This window comes from Panicum virgatum, chromosome 1K (genome assembly GCF_016808335.1).
Source record: "Panicum virgatum strain AP13 chromosome 1K, P.virgatum_v5, whole genome shotgun sequence".
NCBI classification, from domain to species: Eukaryota; Viridiplantae; Streptophyta; class Magnoliopsida; order Poales; family Poaceae; genus Panicum; species Panicum virgatum.
The window spans coordinates 6,569,558-6,575,480 of NC_053136.1; the positions used below are offsets into that span (position 1 = coordinate 6,569,558).

Consider the following 5,923-nt stretch of genomic DNA (forward strand, 5'->3'; position numbering starts at 1 on the left):
TATCTTCAGAAACAAATTCAGGCCATCTTCCTTTGTTATAAATATGCAGATCTTTCGCCCAGGCTACCAAGCAATCGTGCAAATGACGACTAGATCATTTTCCAAGTTTTTCCAACGACAAGCGATACACTACAACACCACGGGGAATTCAGTGTGCTGGGATTTTTCTGAATTTTTTTAACACTATTGACAATGAGAATCAAGAAGGGGAACAGCGAAGACAACTCCAGGAGACAAGAAGGGATTGCTTCGCTCATAACCATGCTATATATCACGATAACCACAGTTATACCTGACTTAAACATAGCCATACGAGTTAAGGTAGCAAATACCACATTGTCGATGCTCAGGCGTAACACTGGAACCTGACTGCTAGACTGAAAAGCCAAATGCAAAAAAGGCTTTGTGATGCAAACTTGCTACTATATAAACAACTTTGAGCAGGCAATTAGCATGGACCAATCAACCGCCGACCCCGACAAATGCGGAAAATCTCACACCAAGACTTGATGTAGGGAGCTGAAACCTGCTAGACCAGCTCCCAGTCCCCATCGATGAAGGGGACACCGTCGTCTGCACGGTCCTGCATTCAGAAATTTCACATGCTTAGAAACAAAACCTTTTCAGTATTACATTGAAGTTAACGTCAGAAGTGTACAAAAAGGAGAGAGAACCAAATCATGGAAGAGTAGCTGCATGTAAAAATATTCAGAGCAGTCATCCTGACAGTTAATGACTGGTTCATGTACCTAAAGATGCTAGTAGAAACAAGATTTTGTTTAAGTGACAACGTGTGACTGATTCATGTACATAAAGAGGCCTAGTATTTCTTATACTAGGATTCATCCAAAACTGAATTATCAATATTTGTCCTTCTACTGCTGTTATAGGCATTCTCCACAAAACGACTGTTAATATTTGGTAGGCATATCATATGTCAAAGAAGATAAAAGGGTAGGATCATACCGGCCTAAACATGTCAACAACAATGTCATCCAGACCACCGCTGAGTCCTCTCTGCAGCCTACTTGTCCCCATGAGATTGTTGTTATAGTTTAGCTGACTACTAACAGCCTGCTGATCAATCCTGCCATCTTGGAGGGAGGAACACCACCCCCTGAATTACCACCATCCAGTGTCTGCCTTGGAACAACAGAATTGTCTATGCGAAGGTTCGGCAATGAGGAGTTGATGCCTGAATTACTAAGAGCAAGGTTGTTATTCAGCATCTCTCTTGAGTTGGCGCTGCTTCCGTATGTGAACGGCACTGCTTCCTGATTGAACGGCATTGGAAGACCGGTGCTTGCTAGTGATGCTACTTGGCCCTGCATTTCATTTCCCAGCAAGGGAATCTGACTGGATGCTTCTGTAAAGCTTGAGAGAGGCTCAAGCTTGGGGGCATTCACACGCAGGTTTGGTTGGGACATGCTGTCCTTCTGACCAAGTTCATGAACGTTTGATGATGAAACTGCTGTTGGCCAGGGTGTTGCATCTTCCAAGATCTGGAAACTGGGGAGACTCGCCAACAAATGAGTTAAACGGTCGGTAGAAGAGTGCATCCGACCAAGGTGTTGCTTGCTTGGCTCAAGAGAATGTAGTGGCAAGTTATTTGTTGGAACCAATGTTGTGCCATTTGATATGTTTGCAAAAGAGTTGCCAGAAGACCAGTAGGAAAGCATTTGCTACTATCCTGCAGTGGCATATGAGCACCCCTGATCAGGTTACCATTGTTCATCCCACCAACATTGCCCAAGGAAGTGTTCAGATTATTCTGGGTGTGTCCGATCTGAAGTGACTGCGAAGGCAGCAAACCATGCATCCCAAATGCAGAAGGGGAGTTCATCCTTGCAAGAAGGTTGTTGGACTGTGAATGGTTAGGGGTTGGAACTGGCCGATATCTCCCATATGCATTGTACTGCCTGAAGGCTTCTAGTCCCATGTTAACATAAGCAGGATTCCTTCCTCCAAATGCAGCAGTAAGGTTAGCCTGCCTGCTTGCATCAGCACTAAGTCTTTTCAGATACAGCCGGTACTTCTGAAATAACAAACCAACAGGAGGGATTTATTAAATGTGCTTCTAATTGCAAGAGGAAGAAAAATTAAAATGCTGAAGAAAGCAAAGAAATTTATGGTCTTTACAAGGACATGAACTATATAACTTAACAAATATGCTATCAGATGCCACTTTTTTGTTTCTTCTGAAAGCATAATGAGCACATAAAGATAAGGTATTATGTTTGAACATTTCTAGATAAGGTGGAAAACAAAAATCAAGAAAATATAGTTCATATGAGTTCTGAACTACATTTACAAAATGCAAACAAATCCTCTTTCAAGCTATAGTTTTCGAGCTTATAGCTGAATAATCAAAATGCACAAAAATTGCTCCGAAGATATCCCGTAATAAACATCACAGAAACATTATCAAAGAAATAAAAATGCAAGGTGAAACGTAGGACAATTAAACCTGCAAGTGACTCGCAACATTCTCCCTTGTGATGTTCTCAACATTCATGAGATCCAGTATTTTCTTTGGAACAGCCTCTGCAGTTATAAACACAAGTACATGCTATTATGATTTGAATAATAGAATTAATCTGGGAAAAATAATTAGTGAACATTCTGATAACTAAGATGAAACAAGAGCGCTTACTGTCAATGCCAAGCTGGTTGACAGCAGCCACAAACTTTCGGTGCAATTCAACAGACCACACAACCCTTGGCTTCTTCTGGGTCGACGAGTCTCCATTCTCATTACTATCATCAGAATCATCACCTTCGTCTCCATTATCATCCCTACCCTTGCGTGAAGTTCTCTTGTTGCGATTAACACCGCCATTGTCACCTTCAGCACTAGCCAACTGCAACTTTTTACCAGAATCATCGTTATCATTACCATGATTCTTGGCATCGGAACTCTTCCGCCTAACCACATGCTGCCATATTGTCCTCAACTGCTCAATACGCACTGGTTTCAGCAGGTAGTCACATGCTCCATGGGTGATACCCTTCATGACTGTTTGTGTCTCCCCATTTGCAGACAACACTGCATGATCATACATGGTCAGTTTCAGAACTTATACTACATTTTTATAAATGTAACGAAATTCAAACTGTGGGACTGTGGCCAGGTAATCAAAGAGAAATGCATACACAATCTTTATTGTACGTTGAACCTGAGGAAATAATTGACCTTCAGGTAATCAAAGAGAAATGCATACACAATGTTCATTGTACGTTGAACCTGCGGAAATAATTGAACTTCCTGCAGGAAACTAATTGGCGTTCATTACAATTGCAGACTTTGTCCTTTCTAACTCTTTTTTAGTGGTCACATGTTGGGTATACAGAAGTTTTCATGAGGTCCATCATTTTTTCCAAATTAATAAATCTCTTAATAAATTCAACCATGTCCGAGACGATGACGATGAATTTCTAAATTCAATATAATGGGTCTTGTTTCCTAAATTCCACAGTTCAGCAGTCGAAGAGCTAAACCAAATTAGCCAGATACTGTACAGGATCTATTCATTCCACAATGATTTTCGAGCAATGCCATTTTTCAGATCATTGGCTGCAATAATGACACGAAGAGAAGTGGGGAAACAAGACTTACTAATGACTGGGAGGTCCATCTCGAGGCCCACAAGCTCGAGGAGCTTGAAACCATCCATGTCCGGCATGGACATCACTGATCACAAGGTCAAACTGGTCCTTCTTCTCCCTCAACAGCTTCAGGGCCGTGGCCGCCTGCCCAGTTGTTGTCACTGCGACATCACAAGCACATCAAATCAGACAAGTTTAGCGTACACAAGTCAAAGGAAGAACACATTTCGCATGCGAGTCAAATCTTCGTAGGAATCCCTCGCGCCCGGAAAAAAGAGAGAAGAACATTCCACTGAAGAAAATCCAACCATGGAAAACGGAAATAGACAGGCAAAAACCTGCAGAACACAAGATTAGAGACCTAAAGAAATTAGACGGCTGGAGATCCAATCGACAGACCTTATGGCTAGAATATTATTCCAAATCAAGCCGTGCGTGAACACAAGAAAATTCAATCTTTTCTAGAGCAGGAAAAATCTCATTATTTTCCAAGAAAAATGAAACCGAGCTTGACATGACATTACATAACAAAATATTTCACCGCGAAACCAATAGGGCAAAAGGTGGGGCATAAAGTCAGGATTGCTATTTATGCGAATGCAAAACCAGGACCCCAGATATCTTTGTAATAACCTCCTTGCTACGCGAACAACGAAAACCAAATCAAGCAAAGAGCCAAATCGTAAAGAAAACAAAACGGCACTGAAGGAACGATCCAATCAGAGGAGTAGGAATCCAAACATACAGGGAAGAAGAGAGAGAGAGAAGAGGAGCAAGGCAGGAGTTTGGCATACCATGGTACTGGCAGCGAAGCAGGAGGTTCTCGAGGACCTTGAGGCAGGTGGGGTCGTCGTCGACGGCGAGCACGCGCATGCCGACGGGGAACTGGTCCCTGGCCCCATGCCCGCCGTTGGCCTTCCCCTGCAGCTTCACCTCCTCCACCGTCATCTCCCCCGCCCCCGGCTACGCGAATCCGACAGCACCCGGAGGAATCAAGAAACAAGAAACCCAAGCCCGCCCGGATCACCGAACTCCCTGTGTGCAGGGGGAGTTTCTTGGATCTAGAAATCCAAGAAACGGCGGGGAAAGGCGGATGAAGCCAGCAAGGTCAAAGCAGAGCAGCCCCAGCACCACGAGGGAGCAGAGAGAGAGAGAAGGGTGAGGTGAAGAACTATAATAAGAGGGGAGGAGAGGAGAGAGGAGGGTGGTGAATGGATCGGAGCTGCTGCTGCTGCTCATGCAGTGCAAAGATGGTAACCTTTTTTTCCGGCCCCCTTTCGTTTCCTTTTACGCTTCCAAATTTTTGCCATTTATCCAGGCCTTTATATGCTATCCATTCCATCCATCCATCCATCCATCCAATTCCAGCCCGGGGTTGGGTTGGGGTTCTTGTTTTTCGTTGCCGTGTGGTGTATTCCGCGTGTGTACGCGCCACCGTCTCTTTGGGTCCGTCCGGAGTCGCCTTTTGGGTTTTCCCATTTCGCATTTGTGGACAACGTGCGGCGTATTCCTGTCATGGAAATTAACCCGTAATGACCATAACTCTGATGCTCATCCTCAAATGGCGAAGCTAATACCTTTTTTTGTATGTTTAAAAATTACAACATTGTGTTTCGATTGAGGTTCGCCTTAGAAGTTGAGATATTTCTCCTCCTCGCAAAGTTAAAAAAATGAACTTTTAATTAACTCCTTGTAGATATATATATATTTGTACGTTCCAATTATTTCCTAATAGGTGATGTGTTTTCCCAAAAAAAAAAGGATGATGTGCACCTGAGTTGTTGTGGATGTTGCATTTTCGTGTGAGTGAGAGAGAAAAGAATTGCGCCGCAAAAACTCCCTGATTTCTCAAGTTTTGTTTTTTTTGGACGATTGCGGCGACAAAAGTGGCGAAGGATAGCTCTAGTTTTGGATCTACCCAAACAATCAGGCCAGACAATCAAGCGTACGTTTCTTTCTTTTTCGCCTATGGTTGATGCTGACGTGGCTCAGGGCTCGCTGGTTTATGGGCTCGATTAAACGATGCTCGCGATAAGATTGATTAGTGATGCACGACAGCTCGGCGTCATCTATGGGATTAGCCGGCTTCCACTTCAACGGGATCACAGATCTATAAGTAGTAGACTACTCGCGCGCGCGCGCGCGAAGAGATAGGAAAGCAATCCAGATGTTTAGGTTAAATCTTTCTACACGGAAGGCACACCTTGCTGTTGCCATCAAGAATTTTTTTTCTAGAAATACCATTATTAATTTATTATTTATTTCCATTTCCACTATGTAGAATTTCCCAAATCAAGGCACAATAATGCATTCCCCT

The 5,923-nt window shown here is 43.3% G+C and overlaps 1 pseudogene; it reads right to left on the bottom strand.

Annotated features, from left to right (window-relative positions):
- Positions 1-230: 230 nt before the first annotated feature.
- Positions 231-4,672, bottom strand: LOC120674128 (annotated as a pseudogene).
- Positions 4,673-5,923: the final 1,251 nt, after the last annotated feature.